Here is a 22,871-nt window from a genome sequence, read left to right as displayed (position 1 = left end):
CGAAACCCATTCGACATAAAGAACTGATCTTTGAAGTCGTTGGGATGGCTGGGCAATTCGATGACTGCGGGTGAATTCGGGAAGCGGGTCAGATAGTAAAACCTGTCGCCTCATCCCCGTTGATCCGGGCTGGCCTTGAGGCAGAAAAAATAAATGATATCTGCAAGGGTGGGGACCTCCCACATCTGCTTCTGGAGGAGATACCTCAACCCGGCCAGTAGACGATAGGAGTTCGAAGGAAGTTGAAATGGTGCCAGCCTCACATAATTGTGGAAGTCCGTGAAGTACTGGTCGAGGGGGAGAAAGGCCCCGACCTTTAAGTGTTCGTCACTCCAGGTCGCGAAATCATCCTAGAGTGGTGCACAGCTCCGCTCCCCCTCATAGGTGTTGGTTTTTATTGATCAAATCAGAGATTATGCGCAGCGGAACAACAATCAAATTGTCAGATTAATCCCATAAGATTTCTAGATCTACTTCTTCACACTCATATATATATTGAATCAAGGACAAAAATAGAAACATTATCTCAGGTCATTCCTTGCTGCTTTCTTTTCGTATGGCTGAATCCTTGAGATCTCACACCAAGATCTTCCAAAATGTTCTCAGTCACCCAAAGAACGAGTGTGGGCTCGCTATACAAATAATAAGCAATAACTATTTATCAGATATTCTCAACACATGAGATCTGATAAACTTTGGACCTAGGTATTGTGAAGAACAATGACCTTTGTTTTTGTCACTGTTCTCTTTTCTCTGAGAGAATCCTAGATATTTTTCTATCCCTGAAAACTTACGTTCTGTGAAAACTGATATCCAATATTTAATAATATCCAATATATTAAAATATTTGTTATTTTAAACAAATTCAAAATAACTGATCAGTTATCAGATTTTTGTTTAAATAATAATATTTAAATCAAATCAAAATATCTCATTATTTATTTAATATTTAAATAACTAAAATTGTGGAATCAAGAGACCAAGTCTCTCTCTTATGCGTGTAGCACAGTGCATGTGCACTGTGCGACACGTGTACCACATGCATGTGCAGGCATGTGATTTTTCCCAATTTTATTATTATTTAAATACCAAAAAATCCCAAAAAATAAATTAATTCAAAATTAATTATATTTTTGTTAAATCAAATAATTAATTAATTAATTACACATAATTAATCAATAATTATGTTTGATACATAGAAAAATATTTTACTTATCACATAAGTCCTTTTTGCCCATTTTTGTATTTGCCTTTGACAGTGATTATTTGAGCCATTTCGGGGACCATGGACATATAACATTAAGCTCCAATAAATTGAAACTAAATAATTAAACTCTTTAATTATAATAGTTAATTTATTAATTCTGATATTACTCCACTATAAATTCAGAATTGCACTCTTTATGTTATAGATATACTTTTACAGAAATCTTTTTCTTAAGTCGTCCATTGATATAACCATCTTACAATAGTTCAACCCTCTAATTAATTAGTTCATAAATTAGAATGGAAGAATTACCATTTAACCTTTCTAATTTACTTCTTATTCCTTAAGTACCATTAATTCACTAGTGAATAATTAATCTATAATCTAATTATAGATTTGAGCTCAAAATCACTCAGTTCCAGAATTAACCCTTAAGGGAACTAATATACGATCCGTTAGGAAAGATTAGATTCCGTATTGTTGATACATGTTCCCAGCCATCCATGATATTAAATCTCCAAAACAAAAGTCATTAGCCTCATTCTTTGAAGAGACCTTAACGAATGAATCAAAAGATTTAATAAACATGAACAGGAGTTCATGCACACTCAGGATTCAGGTTGATCTATAAATGATCATCAGTTATGATATGAATTACAAGTCTTTATTGTTAAATGGTTTTTGGATAAAGACTTTAATTCACATCGGTCCTTGTCATATATAATCATATTATATAAAGCACATTTACCGAGATATCTTACCACATCAATAATCCGAATCTAGATTATTTGTATCATAATGATACTCAGTAAACCGTACTTACAACTCCAATTAAAGAATTCCATAACTTTAATTTGTTGTTGTTGACTACTTTTATTCATTCATGTGATCTTAATTCTCTCGTACTAATACAAGATCACATCCTCAATAATGAATATGGAATTTTTCTGATATTTACAAAATTATTCAAACAATAATTTAACAATCTAAATATAACAATAATAATAAACCCATCGTATTTATTTATTCACAGAAAAAACAAATGTCTTTACATGCTTTTAGGACACAATCCTAACAATCTCCCACTTGTACTTAAAGCAAGTGAGGCATTTCTCTCAATCCCATATTACGTACATGACCCTCGAATTGCTTTGCTGGAAGCGTCTTCGTGAACGGGTCTGCGAGGTTGTGTTCTGATACGACTTCAGAATGGACACATCTCCTCTATGTACGATTTCTTTAACTAACTGATATATGCGCTCTATATGCTTTCCCCTCTTGTGGCTTCTTGGTTCTTTAGAATTGGCCACTGCTCCACTGTTGTCACAGTATAGAACAAGTGGTTTCTCCACTTCTGGAACTACTTCCAAATCTGTGTAGAACTTTTTCAGCCAAACTGCTTCCTTAGCTGCTTCACAAGCTGCTATGTATTCAGCTTCCATGGTTGAATCAGCTAGACTGGATTGCTTAATGCTTCTCCAGACAACTGATCCACCACCAAGAGTGAATACTGACCCAGAAGTAGATTTCTACTATCCTTGTTAGATTGAAAATCTGAGTCAGTGTATCCAGTAGGTTCGAGGTCACTACCTGAATATACTAGCATATAGTCTCTCGTTCTCCTGAGATACTTGAGAATATGTTTCACCGCAATCCAGTGTTCCAAACCTGGATTTGATTGATAACGACTGACAATTCCTACTGCATAACATATGTCAGGTCTAGTACATAACATCGCATACATTAGGCTCCCTACAGCTGATGCATAGGGATACTTTCTCATATCCTCTTGCTCTTGTAGTGTCTTTGGACACTGATCTTTGCAAAGAGAAATTCCATGTCTGGTTGGTAATTGACCCTTTTTGGAATTCTCCATAGAGAATCTTTCAAGCACTTTATCTATATAATTTGCTTGTGAAAGTGCTAGGAGCTTGTTCTTTCTATCTCTTAGAATTTTAATGCCTAGAACATAGCTCGCTTCTCCCAAATCTTTCATTTGGAATTTGTCAGCCAACCATTTCTTTACATTTGATAATGTCTCTACATCATTCCCAATGAGTAGGATATCATCAATGTAAAGAACTAAGAAAACCACAATTTTTCCTTTGATGTATTTATAAACACATGTTTCGTCAACATTTTGTTCGAAACCATATGTTTTAATAGTTTCATCAAATGTTAAGTTCCAAGATCTTGATGCTTGTTTCAATCCATATATGGATTTCAACAATTTGCATACCTTTTTATCTTGATCCTTCTTTATGAACCCTTCTGGTTGTTCCATATAAATGGTTTCATCAAGGTGGCCATTCGGAAAAGCTGTCTTGACGTCCATTTGCCATATCTCATAATTATAAATGGCAGCTATGGATAAGAGTATGCGAATGGACTTAAGCATGGCCACAGGAGAAAATGTTTCTTCATAGTCCACACCCTCTCTTTGTGTGTAGCCTTTGGCCACAAGCCTTGCTTTATAGGTTTCTACCTTTCCATCTGCACCCCTTTTCTTCTTGTAGATCCATTTGCATCCAATGGCATTAACATTGTCAGGCAGATCTACAAGTTCCCAGACTGAATTGGAATACATTGATTCCATTTCTTGATTCATGGCTTCTTGCCACTTATCAACATCAAGGTCTTCCATTGCTTCTTTAAAAGTCAATGGATCGTCCTTTTCAGTATCTGATACAAGAAAGTGTGCCTCATGTTCGTAGCGAATAGGTTGTCTCACAATCCTCCCACTACGACGTTGCACTGGTTTTTCCTTTTCAGGAATTGTGGTTTCTTTGGTTGTTTTATCATTAACTGATGAAGAGGATGGATATGAAATATTATCTGTCATTAGTTCCTGTAAAACTACTTTGCTCCGAGGTTTAAAATCATTCATATAGTCCTGTTCTAAAAAAGGTTGCATTTGTCGAAACAAATACCTTTTGATCACTTGGGCTATAGAAATATCCACCTCTTGTTTCTGGAGCATAGCCCACGAATATACACACTTCAGACCTAGAATCCAGTTTTCCAGATTTAGGTCTTAGCACATGAGCAGGACAACCCCAAATACGGAAATGTCGTAAGCTAGGTTTACTTCCATTCCATAGTTCCAGAGGTGTCTTTGTCACAGCTTTGGACGGGACTACATTCAAAATGTAGTTAGCCGTTTGTAGTGCATATCCCCAAAACGATAAGGGAAGTGAAGAGTAGCTTAACATAGACCTGACCATGTCTAACAGAGTCCGATTTCTTCTCTCTGAAACTCCGTTTTGTTGTTGCGTTCCAGGTGCTGTGAGTTGGGATAGAATTCCATGCTCCAGCAAGAAATCTTTGAATTCAGAATCCAAATATTCACCACCACGATCAGATCGAAGTGTTTTTAAAGATTTACCTAATTGCTTCTCAGCTAAAGCTTTGAAGTCTTTAAACCTTTCAAAAGTTTCTGACTTCTTAAGCATTAGGTATACATGACCGTATCTAGAATAGTCGTCAGTAAATGTGACAAAATATTCATAACCACCTCGAGCTAGAATGTTAATTGGACCACATACATCACTATGTATTAGCTCTAGTGGTTCTTTGGCTCTATTTCCCTTCAAAGTGAAAGGTCGTTTAGTCAATTTACCTTCTAAACAGGATTCACAAACCGGTAGGGTTCCAACTGTTAGTTCCCTTAGAGGTCCTTCTTTAGATAACCGGTTTATCCTATCTAGACTGATATGACCTAATCTTAAGTGCCATAGATACGTGTCATTTTCTTTAGAAACCTTTTGTCTTTTGTTACTTTGCGAAACAGCTACTTTAAATAATTCAGAATTATTGAGCGATTTTTCAATTGGATCAAGCATGTACAGTCCGTCCCTTTGTTTTGCATGACAAATATTGTTCCCATTCCTTGAAATAAAAATCATATTATTATTAAAAGAAATGTTAAAATTTTGTTCATGTAACAAAGATAAAGAAATAATGTTTCTAGTAATTTCAGGAATAAATAGCACATTATTCAAAACTAAAAAATTGTTCTTAAAATTCAAACGGACTGTTCCGCATGCTTTGGCTGAAACAAGCGCTCCACTTCCCACTCTTATAGTCATCTCTCCTTGCTCCAACTGTCTTGCGGACTCAAGCATCTGCAAACTAGAACAAACGTGGTTAGTGGAACCAGAATCAACTATCCATGATAATTTATCTTGTTCCACCATACAAGCTTCGAGTACAAGTAAATCTGATTTACCTTTCTTTTTCTCTTTTAGCTCGGCGAGATACTTTGGGCAGTTTCTCTTCCAATGACCATCGACATTACAATGGAAACATTTTCCTTTGGGTGTCTTTTGTTTGGGGTCATTGTTCTTTTTGTTTTCGAGCGCTTTGGATGACTTCTTTGCCTTTTTCGGATTGTCCTTTTTAGGTTTGCTGTCATTGTTATTGCCTTTTCTTTTCTTCTTTGAAGAAGATGGTTTTGCTTCAGCAACATTTGCTTCATCCTGACTTGAGATGGTCTTATTCAAAGACTCAAAAGTTTGTAGTTCATTCAGCAATTGTGTCATGTTAAAATCTAATTTGTTCATGACATAATTTGTTGTGAATGCAGAAAAAGCAGGAGTTAAAGACTCAAGTATAATGCTTACTTGTGTCTTTTCATCCATGACTGCTCCATGCGTCTCAGCTTCATGAAGTACACTGATCATGTTCAAAACATGCTCACGCACAGATTCACCTTTCTTCATCTTAGCATTCATGTAGGTTCTAGTAGCCTCATGACGGCTTTGCTCAGATGGGCGCCCAAACATTTCCTTAAGAGATTCTAGTATCTCAAAAGCAGTTTCCATGGATTCATGCTTTGTTCGTAAGACATCACTCATGCTTACAAGCATATAGCACTTGGCTTTGTTATTGGATTGAATCCATGCATCAAATTTGTCCCGAACATGTTTCCGGGCATTTGCGCCAGGTTCTTCAGGACATTCCTCATTTAGGACAAACTTGTGGTTTTCACTAACCAACAACAGATTCATATTTGATTTCCATTTTATGAAGTTATCACCAGTCAATTTTTCTTGTGCAATCAAAGCAGTGATGGGATTTCCAGAGATAGACATATTCTGAATAAAATAAAAAATACAAGTATATTATTATATTTAGAAAAAATAAATATCAAAGTTTCGGAAATTAAACGTGATGCATGAGCACAATTAAAACACATAAAATAAAGATTAATTTCTACGATAAAATTTTCTAACAATTAAAGTGCCGCCTTAGAGTCGGTCAAATTAATTTTAGAGAATTTATAAGACATTCTTATCTTTATTGTTTAATACTTAAAATAACTCTTTATTTTCTCTTTTAAACATTAAAGTACCGCTTAGTTTGGTCAAGTTATGATTATCCACTCTCAAACTTAATCATAACTTTGTGAGTGTAACCCATTATTTCGGAGTTCATGACTTAACTTAGGACATGCCGCCTTAGGGTCGGTCAAGCCTAAAATACATCATTAGTTCCTATCTATGTAAGAAATATAACCTTGCTATTGATATGTCTAGACACCTTCCTTAGGGGGACGAAAACAAAGCTGTCGCGAGGCGCTATTCATATCTCACGGTGTCATATTAATAATGGAGACCATGGGTTATGTTTGAGATATCAACCCTCTCCCACTCACTATTTTGAAATAAGTGTTTTTAACCTAATTAATTCCAAATTAATTATAGTTTCTTTAAACTTTATGAACACAATTAAAATTGGAAAGAAAGCGAGTTTTTAGGTCCATGTCCAATTTTAAATTACCAATCATGTTCACCTAAACTTTACTAAAAAACACTTTTTAAAATAAAGTTGGTTTAAAGAAATTAAGTCATAAAGACTTAAAAATTGGTGTGACATTTTACCAAGTTTTCAAAATAAAACTAAGTAATTTACATGCAATTGATTTCACAAAACAATTCATATAAACATATAGGACAATCCTAATAATCATGTTTCTACTAATGAGATGCATGATTATGACTGTGTGGGTTTTTTATGTATGGCATACAATGCATGAACATGTTATCAATCACATTAACCACATGAAAATAATTATTTAAATAAATAAATAAACAATAAATGTTGAACCGGGTGCTTTTTGGTATTTCTAATTTTACAACCACTTTATAAAATTAAAATAAAATAAATGCCTTGATCTTCATCGGGCTTCTTTACTTTACTGTCGGTAGGATTTGTGGCATTGTTGGTCCAGAACAATAATGAGAAAACAATTTTCAAATTATTTTTGATTAATTAAAACAAACTTTTAAATAATCATTCTTTTTATTTTTCTTTTTTAATTAAAACAACTTTTAATTAAAACTAAGATGAATTTAAATCTGTTATTTTGAAAAAATAAATTTTAAATAAGATATTCAAAAAAAATTTGTTAAGACAACAAAAATATCTCATTGTTTAAATATCAAATTTCAAAAATAGGATATTTAAACATTTTAAAATTTAAAAAAATAACAGATTAATTTCAGAAGAAAAAAAAAAAATTTCTGGACTGTCAAGCGGGGCCACACGGCGTCAAAACGGGGCCGCCGGGGCCAGACCATACGAATCGTACGGACATGTCTGTACAGCCGTCCGTACGGCGTCCGTACGACGTCCGTACGACGTCGGGCAGTGGCTCGGAGGTTGGCCTCGGAGGTGCGGTGGTTGATTTCTGAATTCCGGGCTCCGTTCTGACTTTTGTGTGATCGGAATTACAATTTTATGGTATCGAAAACCAAATAAAATTACATAAATCCTATGCCCTTTAATGGCTTACACAATGATCTAATCATAAACAAATCCTAACCCAAAAACACCATACAATTAACGATTCAACATTCCCACGCATTCAAACATATTAAGCCATCCATTCATAAATAAATGCATAAAATTAAACCCACACAGATTCAATACATATATATGTGAAGATGGCTCTGGTACCATTTGTTGGTTTTTATTGATCAAATCAGAGATTATGCGCAGCGGAACAACAATCAAATTGTCAGATTAATCCCATAAGATTTCTAGATATACTTCTTCACACTCATATATATATTGAATCAAGGACAAGAATAGAAACATTATCTCAGGTCCTTCCTTGCTGCTTTCTTTTCGTATGGCTGAATCCTTGAGATCTCACACCAAGATCTTCCAAAATGTTCTCAGTCACCCAAAGAACGAGTGTGGGCTCGCTATACAAATAATAAGCAATAACTATTTATCAGATATTCTCAACACATGAGATCTGATAAATTTTGGACCTAGGTATTGTGAAGAACAATGACCTTTGTTTTTGTCACTGTTCTCTTTTCTCTGAGAGAATCCTAGATATTTTTCTATCCCTGAAAACTTACGTTCTGTGAAAACTGATATCCAATATTTAATAATATCCAATATATTAAAATATTTGTTATTTTAAACAAATTCAAAATAACTGATCAGTTATCAGATTTTTGTTTAAATAATAATATTTAAATCAAATCAAAATATCTCATTATTTATTTAATATTTAAATAACTAAAATTGTGGAATCAAGAGACCAAGTCTCTCTCTTATGCGTGTAGCACAGTGCATGTGCATTGTGCGACACGTGTACCACATGCATGTGCAAGCATGTGATTTTTCCCAATTTTATTATTATTTAAATACCAAAAAATCCCAAAAAATAAATTAATTCAAAATTAATTATATTTTTGTTAAATCAAATAATTAATTAATTAATTACACATAATTAATCAATAATTATGTTTGATACATAGAAAAATATTTTACTTATCACATAAGTCCTTTTTGCCCATTTTTGTATTTGCCTTTGACAGTGATTATTTGAGCCATTTCGGGGACCATGGACCTATAACATTAAGCTCCAATAAATTGAAACTAAATAATTAAACTCTTTAATTATAATAGTTAATTTATTAATTCTGATATTACTCCACTATAAATTCAGAATTGCACTCTTTATGTTATAGATATACTTTTACAGAAATCTTTTTCTTAAGTCGTCCATTGATATAACCATCTTACAATAGTTAAACCCTCTAATTAATTAGTTCATAAATTAGAATGAAAGAATTACCATTTAACCTTTCTAATTTACTTCTTATTCCTTAAGTACCATTAATTCACTAGTGAATAATTAATCTATAATCTAATTATAGATTTGAGCTCAAAATCACTCAGTTCCAGAATTAACCCTTAAGGGAACTAATATACGATCCGTTAGGAAAGATTAGATTCCGTATTGTTGATACATGTTCCCAGCCATCCATGATATTAAATCTCCAAAACAAAAGTCATTAGCCTCATTCTTTGAAGAGACCTTAACGAATGAATCAAAAGATTTAATAAACATGAACAGGAGTTCATGCACACTCAGGATTCAGGTTGATCTATAAATGATCATCAGTTATGATATGAATTACAAGACTTTATTGTTAAATGGTTTTTGGATAAAGACTTTAATTCACATCGGTCTTTGTCATATATAATCATATTATATAAAGCACCTTTACCGAGATGTCTTACCACATCAATAATCCGAATCTAGATTATTTGTATTATAATGATACTCAGTAAACCGTACTTACAACTCCAATTAAAGAATTCCATAACTTTAATTTGTTGTTGTTGACTACTTTTATTCATTCATGTGATCTTAATTCTCTCGTACTAATATAAGATCACATCCTCAATAATGAATATGGAATTTTTCTGATATTTACAAAATTATTCAAACAATAATTTAACAATCTAAATATAACAATAATAATAAACTCATCGTATTTATTTATTCACAGAAAAAACAAATGTCTTTACATGCTTTTAGGACACACTCTTAACAATAGGGAGGTCAGGCGATGAGAGCCCCCGTCCCAGCCTCGATGTTATGGGACAGCAGGATCTTGTTGACCTTCCCTTGGGTCGTTATCTTGGAGACAATATTTTCGGCCTCGAAAAAGGCGTCAGGAGCGACCGCAACCTCCTTCTCCACCACGGGGCCAAACTCAGGTAAGGGGGAATCAGGGACGACCTCCTTTCCCTTGCGAGATTGCTGGGACGACGAGCCAGCTACGTTTTTCTTGGATGTGCCTTTCTTGGGTGCCATCAGCTCGCCTATCGAATAAGAACGACGAAGTTTTTAGTGGATGATGTAATGCCCCGAATTCTCCGATGTGTTTAACGGCATGAGTAGTAGGCCGGGACGGCCATACTTGCTTAATTATGTTATTAATTGATTAAATGCATGTATATGTTGATTATATTATGATATGATGTGAAATGCATGCATAAGAGTCCATATTTACAATTACAGGGGTGTGATGATAATTTGGCCCGTTGAGGGTAATTTGTGTATTTGGGTGCATGATATGATTTGTGAATGAGATTCCATTGTTATGGAGATATATTCGAGCTAATTGGCATGAGATGGTTATTTTTAGTGGATTAGCGGTTTTACCATAACGGGGTCAATTTTGGGGTAATAGAAATGTTCATTTGATGATAGATTGGGAATATCTGAGATTAGGGTGAAATTTTGGAGGTTTTGACTATAATGTCCTCGGGGGTGTTTTCGGGACCCCGAGCATTAGGTTTTATTTGAGGTTACTTAAGGTTGAAGTGGCTTATCAGATAGAACATACGATAGAAAACCTCTTGTTTCCCTTTGTTAGTTCGTTTTCGCCACCCGGAGCATATTTGACAAAATCTTGAGTTCTAGGAGTCGGAATCGAGTGAGGATCGAGGCATAGCGATCCTAGGGAAGATTAGATGCTTCTTGACCGAAGGATTTGACGGAAAACAACCCAATTGAAGGTAATCGAAGTTTAAGTTTTGAGTTTTTCCGAGTTTCTAAGCTTTGAATTGATTTTGTGAATTGTTGAGTTTTTGATTCGTTTAAACCTTGGGTTTTGAGGGTTTTGATGCATGGGGAAGCTTGGGAACTTTGTTTTGATGATTGGGGAAATGTTTAGGTATGATTTTGGAGGCTTTGGAGTGCTAGAAACATGGTTGGGAATGGCCCAGGGTTGGGGGCCGCGGCCCTGTTCTTGAGCGCCGCGGCCCTAGTTCGAAGAAGCAGGTGTCAGGAAATTGGCCTTGTTGGGCGCCGCGGCCTAGGCCGCAGCCCTAGCCTCAGAGAACCCTGGGGGCCGCGGCCCAAGGTGCTAGGGCCGCAGCCCTTGCCCTGTTTTCGCCCCATTTGCTCGTTTTGACCCCGGGAACCTAGTTTTAGGCCTCGGGAGTGTCCTTACTACTTGGATTAGTTTGGATTGATCTCTTGGAGGCTATATAATGGTTTGAGAACCCTTGATTATCTTGATTATTGATGGTATCCTATATGTGTTGTGATTAGGTAAGCGCTAAAGGACTAAAAGCTAAACCGTTCTCAAAGGTTGTTCTTTTGCTCATTCTAGCTCGAAACAAATGTAAGAAAACTGCACCCAAAGTGTGACATGCATGGATATTTGTGAGGCATGTTGATTGTATAAATATGGACATGGATTGAATACAGAATCGACAAAAGTGTTAGTATCAGCTGTGAAGCTGTGACTTATTTGTCAGGTTCGGTAGTGATACTGGACACAGGTCAAGTAGCGCTGATTTATTTGTCAGAACAGCCTTAGCGTGAATCATGCAAGCCAACAGAGATTAGATCTAATCGACTACTAGCATTGAATGACTCAAGGAGCATTAATGCCTGACCGACCCTGAGGGTCGATGAATGAAAAACAGAGCCTGGAGGCTAGTGGCTTACCTAGCAGCCACTCTCCCGCTAAAAACAGAGCCTGGTGGTTAGTGGCTTACCTAGCAGCCACTCTCCCGCTAGAAAACAGAGCTTGGAGGCTAGTGGCTTACCTAACAGCCACTCTCCCGCTAAAATCATGTGATGTTCATTTGCTTGTTTGAAACTTTATGATTCAGTGTGATTATAATGATAATCATTTGATAATGTTTATGGAAAGTGTTATGTTTTCTTGCTGGGCTTTGGCTCATGGGTGCTATGTGGTGCAGGTAAAGGGAAAGAAAAGCCCACCTAGCCTTGAGTGGAGAGCTGAAGTGGTGATGTGTACACATGTGGCCGCTTGACCACCACGGCCAAGGAGTTCTCGGAGGAACTAGGGGGTTTACCCTATTTTTGCCGCTTAGGTCGACGGAACTGTAACTTTACAACTATAGTGACCATTTTGTACTGAGAACCACTTGTAAATGTTTTGTTTAGCTCTGCAGAGCAGTTTGTAATAAAATCTCCATTTCCTTTTTATTGGTTTTATACCTTAACCTGTTAATTACACTTAGAGCACGTTTTTGACCAAAGGACTCAGGTAACGAGTCAAATTTCCGGTCCACCGTTCACCGTAACTGTTCTGGGGTAGCCAGGACGTTACAGACGACGTAAAATTTTTTGAACAGGAGAAATAACAAAGGCCAGGGGTCCAAACACACAAGCTGATGCAATATCAGCCCGTGTGATGCCGCGCGTTGCCTGTGCTACGCGCATAGGTTTTCTAACAGACCCCTGATATTCAGGGCTCTGTGTGTCAGCAGAGTCTGGCCATTACTTGCCTTGGGGAAAGGGTTTTAAAGAAAAACCGCCTAAGAAACATGACCCCTAAGCTACCCGGTTTTATACCCTAAAATCCTCTCGTCTTCCATATCCCAAATGGGTATTTCCTAAATTTACCCAGAAATCACCTAGTTATGACATCGCAATCCTAGACATGTTTTAGGATCTACTCAATACGCCTAAAATCGAAACCTATGCACCAAATTTATTCAGGAACAACCTACTGTTGGTGGCTATGAAATGCAGATTCACGTGACAAAGAACAAAGAAGAAAATTGAAACACACGAAAAACAAGAAACTTACAGTACGTTCTCCACGCGAAAGTTGCAAGCAGCATAGATGGAGGAGTCCTGGAGAAATCCTTGATGATTGGGCTTCCGAGGGTTTTTTGTGGCGAGATTATGGGGATTTCTGGGATTTTAATCAAAAGAAGAAGAAGAGTTTTTGAAACACGGAGGAGAGAAAATGAAGAAAAATTTCGAATGAAAGGTGATAGAGTGCTGAAAATTGCCAGCCCTATTTATACGTAAAAGACATAAGGAAACGAGGACCATCTGATCAAGCTAATGTGAGATACGAGGGTCATGATTTGAAAGATGAAACAGCAGCAAAAAGGTGGCCAGGCCATTTAATATAATCCTCGAAACCTGATCACGGCGTTCCACATGTCTAGTACTTAAATGATGGGCAGGGCCTGAATAATTGCAATGGAAGTTTAAAAGTCCCTACCGTGAAAGGCAGAAGTGACGTCATAGAACACGAGCAGGGACTTGGGGGGCAAGTGTACGCCCTGAAAAATCAGCACGTATCTTTTTAGGCAGCTCGGATACAGCTGGCTAGCAAGAGGCTATGATCGATGTTCCACGTGTTCACTTGTCATCCGGGGGAATTTAGCACGATTCCCTAGACAAATAGCTCGAGCTGATGAGTTATTAGCAACATACTGCCTGGAACCATTTGTGGAGTATAGCATCAAAAGGCACGAGCTGACGTTACGCTAGCATGTGGTACGCCAGAGGTCTGACGTACCCCAGGATCTTTATAAAGTTGACCACGCAATATAAACGTGCATAAACAGACACCATGTGTCTGTTTACTCCCGAATTCCTGGATACACAATATAAACGTGCATGATTAGACATCACACGCCTGATTTAGACCATGCGATCCATGATCCATTTTACCTAATGGTTAGACCACACTTCAATATAAAATGTAAATTGTAATGCCCCAAATTTCCTAATAAGGTTTAGAACCTTGATTAGGAGGCCGGGAGGGCCATAATTGCTTTATTGTGTTATTTAATGATAATATGCATATTTAGGTGTATTAAATATGCATGTGAACCCATTCGTGATTAATTGGGTGATTTTCATATTTTGGCCATTTCGGGCATTTTTGGCATATATGTGAAATGGGCGTGGTGCTTTGTTATTATTTGGTTATGTCAGGGTTACTCAACACAAGACGATCCTAGGAGGTAAGCTAATGGAAAAGTCACAACGAGATTTAAGCTTGACTCGGAGTGAGTCAATGGGTATTTAGAGCATTATCGGGTTATTGGGTAATGGGAGTTAATATTTGGTGATAAATTAGGAGTTACTAAGATCAGGGAGAAATTCTAGAAGTTTTGACTATAATATCCCCGGGGGTGTTTTCGGGACCCCGAGCACTAGGTTTTATTGGAAGCTACTTAAGCTTGAAGTAACCTTTTAAGAAATAAAAAGAACGTTCTGTACGTTCTCTCTCCCTAAAGGTTTCCTTTTCGTCTCCCGATCGCGTTTTCGAAGGTATCTTGAGTTTTAGGACTCGGATTCAAGCGAGGATCGAGACATAGCAATCCTAGGAAAGATTAGAAGCTTATTAACTGGAAGATTTAGTTGGAAACAACTCAATTGGAGGTAATTCAAGTTTTAAGTTTTTTTAAAGTTTTTAAGCTTGAATTGGATTTTGTGTTTTAATGAGTTTTTAACTGATTTGAGACTTGGGTTTTATGGGTTTTGGATCATGGGGATGTTTGGGAACTTTGATTTTGGGGTTTGGATAGGTTTTTGGAAGGTTTTAAAAGTGGAAAAACGAAGAAAAGTGGCTGGTGCGAAGTTGGGTCGCGACCCTAGCTTGATGAAGGTGGAGGAGGCTCTGCCAGGGGGGCGAGCCGCAGCATGGTCCTTGGAGGGCCGCGGCCCTTAAGGGAAAAGTTTCCCAAAAGTGTGTTTTTGTGATGGAAACTTAGCTCTAAGGGCCTGAGATCGATCCTACTACTTAGTAGAGTGGGATTTGATGTCTCGGAGACTTGGGTTGGGTTTGGAAGTATTTATTTACTCATTTTGATGAGGTTTTATATTATGGTTGTGACTAGGTTATCACTAGAGACTTGGAATCAGGGTCGTACTTGTGGCTCGTTTATTGGTAACCTGTGCTTGGACCGAAGGTAAGAAAACTGCAGCCCAAGTGTGACATGCATGGCTATTTATGATGCATGTTGGATGTTTAAATGTAAACACTGATAGCATAATGAATGCTTAGCAATCTTGCTCATTTGCATATGATTATTTTTGAGGCATACTGGATAATTAAGTGTGATGCATGTAATGCACGAGAAACATGTGATTAGGGCATGCCATGAATGATGATTTTGAGATTGATCAGAACTTGAGTCTCTGTGTTTGTGCATGATCATAATTATGCTAGCAACTATTAAGTAAGCATGCTGAATGCCCTACGTTTGAATATTCGACATATGACATGTGTTTGGTGGCAATGCTTACTTGTGCATGGTACTGACTCATTAGTCAGAATTGGCAAAGGTGTGTTAGTATCAACTGTGAAGCTGTGACTCATTAGTCAGGTTCGGCAGTGGTACTGGGCACTAGTCACACGGTGCTGACTCATAAGTCAAGACGACTTTAGCGTGTTCAACGCAAGCCAACAAAGATTAGATCTAATCGATATCTACATTGAATGACTCAAATGAGCATTAATGCCGGACCAACCTCAAGTTCGATGAATATTAAAAGCGCTTGTCTAGCCAAAGGCTAGAAATTTAGAGCCAGAGCCGGAAAGGCTAAGGTGACCCACATGTCACATGGCTAGGAGGGTATGAGACCTCCAGAGCGTGACTCATTAGTCACCTATCCTGAGTGTGGCTCATTAGTCACCTAATCAGAGCGTGGCTCATTAGTCACCTATCCAGAGTGTGATTCATTAGTCATCTAATCAGAGCGTGGCTCATTAGTCACCTATCCCGAGTGTGACTCATTAGTCACCTATCCCGAGTGTGGCTCATTAGTTACCTAACCAGAGCGTGACTCATCAGTCACCTATCCAGACTGTGACTCATTAGTCACCTGAAACTTGATGGCTAGTGGCTTAATCATCAGTCACTCATCTTTTTAGAGCTATAAGCTCTGTGTGATGTAATGACATCATCTGATATTATTTTCATGAGCATATTCATGTTTTCTTGCTGGGATTCAGGTCACGAGTGCTTTGTGGTGCATGTAAAGGCAAAAGAAAGCTGGACCATCCTTGAGTTGGAGAGCTTAAGTGATGACGTGTACATATGCAGCTGCTCGACCAATACATGGCCGATGTTTAAAAGAGGAACTAGGGTTAAGCCCTGTTTTGCAGCTTAGATCGGCCTGTTGTAAAGATTTTCTTATAATAGACCTTTAAATTATATTTTTGGGATCCCAATGTATATAGTAAATGTTCTAATGAAATGTTATATCTTAACCAAAATTTTTAATCCCTAAACCGCTAATCATACTTAGTTACATGTTTATAGCCAAATGACCCGATTAGCGAGTTTAGGCACTATTTTCAATGTGCACTGTAGCGGTCCCTGGAGTTGGGGCGTTACATAAATATTAATCATCAGTGTCACAGAAATGATGTGAGGGATCAAGTGATCACGGGATGACCCCCAACACCTACCCAGGGATCATTCTCCTATAAATACCAAGGCCTTTGATAGAAAAGGGATTGAGTTTTCTCTGTGTAAGGAAAAGACTCTGTCAAAATATAGAGAGACATACAATAATAATATCGACTCGTGGACTAGGTAGATTTTAATCTCCGAATCACGCAAAAAGGAACGAGTGTTCTTACTATATCATCTTTAATTATCTTTAAGAGTGATTATTATTCTTACGGTTTATCCTTAAGCACTTCATTCCAGCTAAGTTTCGTAATACAATGTTGACAAAAAACCGCGTCAACAAGAATAATATCATATTAAACATATAATATAATTTATTGTGAATTAGCAACAAATTATTATTTTTTTTAAAAAAACTAGCAAGAAACTCAAATTTAAAATCCACATATAATATTTAATATTACATTAAACATATAATATATAATCTCTTGTTGTTACTCCCAAATTCAAAAACTAAAAATATTACTTAAACAAAAATAAATAAATTATTTAATTAAAATAGGATATCTATTTCAAAATTTATATGACATTAATATAAATTTAATAAAAATAATTAATAAATTCTATAAATAAAACATCTAAAATATTTTTACTCACATAGCATAATATAATATAATATAGTAATTAATAACTGGATTTGTATAGGATTAATAGAGTAAATTATAACTGAATTTGTATAAGATGTTACCTTGTGTTTTGTTTTATTGAACTTGAATTACTTTTGTGTGTCTATTTACCTTGGAATTTTGTGTAGATTGACAACCTGATTTTAAAAAAAAAAATAGTTAGTAAATCTATGCTGAATGTTTATAAAAACTTTGAAACATCATTATTTGAGAATAAATGGTTAGTAAATTAATGATGTATGATTATAAAGAATTTGAGACTTAATTTTGTGTCTATAAGATGGATATAGTAAATCATAAATGAATATGTATAAGATGCTACCTTATGTTTTGTTGAAGTTGAATTATTTTTGTGTGTCGATTTACCTTGGAAATTGTGTAGATTGACCACCTGATTAGATGGCAAAATGGTTAGTAAATCTATGATTTATGTACATAAATAAGAATTTGACACTTAATTTTGTGTGGATAAAAAAATGATTTACCTGGATTATTTTTTCTGGTTGAACTCGATCTACAATTTTGTGTGGAGAGAATATATAATGTTTTGGAGAGAAGTTCTATAATTCATATGTAACTCTTATTCGTAACTCTTATATAAGAATACTATTAAATTAGATATTATTTTCTGGTTGCTATTTTTGTGACTATATTAACTGATGTTTTTTTCAAATTAAAAAAAAAATCAAAGCCTAGAAAATAGGACACATTTAAAGGGATCAATTTTTCAACATTTTAAATAAAATCGTTAAAGTTTGAAATTCCAAATTAAAATATCAAGTTCATGATTTTTTGTAATTAGTTAATAGATGTTAATCTCTTTAACTAAAATAATAATATTTAAGTACGTTAATCTAAAAAAATACGTACACGTTTGCAATGTTTTTTTTTTCAAATAAAATGAAACCGTTAAAGTTAATCCTATTTGAACAACAATCACAAGCATACCAACAAGATTTCCCATACAAACTCTCTCCCATTCAGTTGGGATGATATGTTAACAACTTTTGATGCAAGAACTCGAACAGCCTGACCATATCCTAAAACATCTTAGTTTGGATCTGCATACACTACTTCCATATCAACATAGTTAATGGTTCAATATTCTTACACTTATTCCATGTAGGACACTATAGTCTAATATCAAGATATCCAACAATCAGTTTTTTGATGTCAACCAAAAATGGATTATCAAGAGAAATGTCCCTCGAGGAGAGATCATCTAGATCTTTTCCCATGATAGAATCTAGAATAATAGCACAATCTGTTGCACTTCTACAGAAAGGGCCAAGCGTATCCTGTTTAAACAGACGAAATGTGAACATGTGTCCATACATGTAACGCCCTGGCTACCCCAGAACAGTTACGGAGAACGATGAACCAGAAATTTGACCCGCTACCCGAGTCCTTTGGCTAAAAACGTGATCTAAGTGTCATTAACAGGTTAAGGTGTAAAACCAGTAAAAAGGAAAGGGCACTTTTCATTAAGTAAATAAACTGCTCATGAGCCTTTTAAAATGTTTACAAGTAGTTCAAGTTACAAAAGAGTTGCTACAGTTCCATATATACAATCTCCGCCGGCCTAAGCGGCAAAAATAGGGTAAACCCCTAGTCCCTCTGAGAACTCCTTGACCGTGGCGGTCAAGCGGCCCTGTATGTATATTACATCGCCCAAGCTCTCCACTCAGGGTTGGCCAAGCTTTTCCTTCCCTTTACCTGCACCACATAGCACCCATGAGCCGAGGCCCAGCAAGAAAACATAATAAGACATGTTGTAATATCAACAACATTCATAATAACCACTCAGGACTATCAGTCCCACAGATAGGTGACAATAGCCAAAAGTCACAGTAATGAGCATCGCTCCCTCTAGCCATGTGACGATAGGGTCACCAGGGCTTAACTAATAGGTGATTTCTTTCATAAGCTTGATCAGGACAGGTGCATGGTGATTGGTCACCAACATAACCTTCCTCAGGACTCTAGAGTTGAAACTATGGACAACGTCCCTTAGCCTTGTGACAGACAGTCACCGGGGTCATATACCTTGGCTATAATCATCTGGTCGTAGACCAGGCAAGCGCTTATAAGTTTCTCGACCTTAGGGTCGGTCTGGCATTAATGCTATAGAGTCATTCAATGCATGATTCTCGACTTTAGAGTCGGTCCCTGACTAGTCAGTGTCTCAACAGGTAAACAATGTTCAACAGCATTTAATATGCAATCCATGTCCACATAATATCAACTAGCATGCCTCAAATATCAGACCATACATGCCATATACCTATACAGGGTGCAACTGTATTCAAACACCGCTTTCTTACCTCTGGTTCGAGTGAGAATAATTATATGAACGACCCCTGAGAACGATCAACCTTTAAATTCCTCGACGGTCACCTGGTCATAACCAAAATATAGGATTCATCAATAAAAATGATAACCGGGGTTTCCCAAACCAAATCCCAGCCCCCGAGACCTCAAATACTACCCAGCCGGGTACTAGGTCCAACCCCGAGGCCTATGGTTTGAATCCCTAAGCTAAAAACCACCTTTTAGCAATTTTGGCCCTATGGGCCGCGGCCCCCAAAAGCCGTGCCGCGGCACGCCCCAAACAGAAAGCCCCCCCCTTCTGCCAGATGCTCATGGGCCGCGGCACGCTAAAGCCGTGCCGCGGCACCCAGCCCAGGAAGCAAGAACACCCAAACTCGAACCAGTTTTCTCCCTGAGCTCCTTCCTCTCAAACCTGCCCCTCAAACCCACATAGAACCACCTTCAAACATGTAGTTAAACCCCCAATAACACCCTAAGCTCACTCACATCAAACCCCAATCAAACTAACATCAAAACCCTCTTTGATTCACACTTTCCACAACCAAAACTCATGATCTAAGAACTAAAACGAAAACAGAGTATATGTAAAAACCAGTGGCTAAAAGCTTACCTTAAGCTCAGGTTATGGTGATCTTCAACAATGAAACACTCTCCCAAGGTACCAAGGCTTGGCTTCCAAGCTCAAATCCTCAACAAGCCCACAAAATTTCACAAGGAAGATGAAGGAAAAGAAGGTACGGGAAGGGAAAGAAATCACCTCTGATTTACTCTGTTTTATTCTACAGCCTTCAAGTCACTTAGTCATATATATCCTCCCCTAAAAAGACCAAAATACCCCTTATGTCATCTTAAGCTTCCAAAGCCTCCCTAAGGGCAAAATTGGTACATTCCGCTAAACCCGTTAATTATAATTAACGCTTCCCATTTCCCGCTAATCTCAATATCCTCAAACTCCAATGTTTCATAACCCGTTACCCTAAAATCCCCGGTAACACTATAACCTTTAATATCACCCCGAGACTCACCCCGAGCCCCGAGCTCAAACCTGTTATGACCAAACCGATAATCACATTTAACGATCGTCTCATGTCGAAATTCTCGAACCAATCCACATTATAATGTGGTCTCACAATATATCATTATCACACATACAAATATACAATTATACCCTCAACGGGCCAAATTACCATAATACCCCTGTAAACAAATGTGGACTCACATGCATGCATTTAACATCATATAATAATATAATTCTCATAAACATGCATAAACACATTTAATGACATAATTAAACAGTTATGGCCCTCCCGGCCTACTAATCCAGCCATTAACCATAATAGGGAATCCGGGGCATTACAATACACTCCTTGCCAAAAAAAGAAAAAGGAATTGGGTGCTACCAAGCTTTCTGATATGCTCATAATACCAGTTCTACCAACAAGGCCAAAAGTAAGACGCAATGCCATCGTGCCACATCGCGAAGCAGGCAAGGTCATCGAGCCAACTGTTTCTGATCCAACAGCAAATGGAATCAACCCTGTCAAAACAAAATATGAAAGAACCATTTTAGGGAACGACTTTGTCAAGTTGTGAATTTTCAGTCACTCATACAAAGTCACTAGTGTGATGTCTAACATTGTTCTCAAGGAAGGAATGTTATGGTGTCTCTTCACATCAAATTTTAGTGAGTCACTTGTAAACTGGACAAAACAATTGAAATGTTGATTAGAAAAATTGGTGAAAAATCTCAAAAGCAATACCAGCTGAGATGCAGGCTTATGGGCCAGCTGATGAACCTGTAGAAACCTCTTCAATATTCCAAGGGTTCCTTGTCCTACCACCAAACCAAATATATATCATCATATGCCAGTGATCCAGACACAAGCTTGGCAACAAGAACTTCCCCACCAAACTACATCCTCCATTCACATAGTCAAAACATATTTGTTACCTTTTGTAAACCCAGGCTTCAATGTCAAGGACTTGATCTTTGAAACTTTTTGAGCTTGTTTTGTACTGGGGCTCTGAAATTATATCCTTCAGCCCATAAGGAATCCCATTGAGAGGACCTAATTCAAGCATTGTAATAAAGAACTTCCTATTAAAGCAATTGAGAGCTAGAATGAACTTTTCAGAGATATAAACAAAAAGTAAATCTTTACTTAATGAATGAGTGGAAAAAGAGGCCTACTTAAGTACAATCCTCTAGAAAGCAATTCATCAGCTTCTTTTGCTTGCTTGTATGCCAAGTCTCAGTGTAAGAGATAACAGCCTCAAGGACAGGATTATACCTAGACAATACATCAGTCAAAAAAGGAGGACCTTGATTTAGGACATAATAGGAGCTTTTCATTACCTTTTCAGTCTTTTTTGAGACAAATTTGAGTAAGCTCCTCAGATGTAATTTGCTTTGTCTTAATCAGCTCCTCTAGTTCAAGAATCTGAAAATCACCAAAGGGTTTATTTATACACATGTCAATACATCTTAGACAGAATCTTATCATAGCAGCATACATATAAATATGAAAAATATCAGAGTCTTTCTTACACTCATGAAGGCAATACCATCTTCGTTGTTTGGTATTTCTGTGCCAACCTAAAAGGCAATATCTCTTTTGTGTTGTTTGCTTCTTCAGTTACCCACTCAGGGATGAAGGCCAAAGGAGATTGGTTATGCAGCTCTCCATTAACAGAACCAACTAGCTTTCTATTTGCTCTAACTGTTCGGACGTTGAGCTCTTTTGCACCCTTAATAATCTCCACCATCTATAGAGAAGAGAAGTACAAGTACATGACCATTGAAACCCAGTTTGTTAATATTTTTTTCATAGAAGTTGTGACCTTTTTACTATTGAAGAAGTTGGCATCAAATAACTCAATTGCGCTTTTGAGTGGCAAAGCTTCATAATCAAACTTCCCCCATAGCTACCTTTGTTCTCGCTTTTGTCCTAATCACACTGTTAAAAAATGAAAAGAGAAGAGTTTTTGTCCTTATCACACTGTTTAAAAAAGAAAAGAGAAGAGTATAAGTTAGAAAGACTTGCTGCAGTACCATACTATATTAGCCTTTTTCATTGATTTTACCTGAAAATAAAGGTATGTGAATGAGATTTAACTTTCTGGCGCAACATTTTCTTAAACTTATCATCTGGTTTTTTAACATTATGTTAGGAACCAAAGTT

At 36.8% G+C, this 22,871-nt stretch overlaps 1 pseudogene; it reads right to left on the bottom strand.

Moving 5' to 3' along the window:
• Positions 1–18,488: 18,488 nt before the first annotated feature.
• LOC133795513 (uncharacterized) lies at positions 18,489–22,455 on the bottom strand (annotated as a pseudogene).
• Between the last annotated feature and the right edge of the window lie 416 nt (positions 22,456–22,871).

Source organism: Humulus lupulus, chromosome 8, assembly GCF_963169125.1.
Source record: "Humulus lupulus chromosome 8, drHumLupu1.1, whole genome shotgun sequence".
NCBI classification, from domain to species: domain Eukaryota; kingdom Viridiplantae; phylum Streptophyta; class Magnoliopsida; order Rosales; family Cannabaceae; genus Humulus; species Humulus lupulus.
Note: the sequence above shows the minus strand (reverse complement) of the source record. Positions and strands in the feature narration are given on the sequence as shown.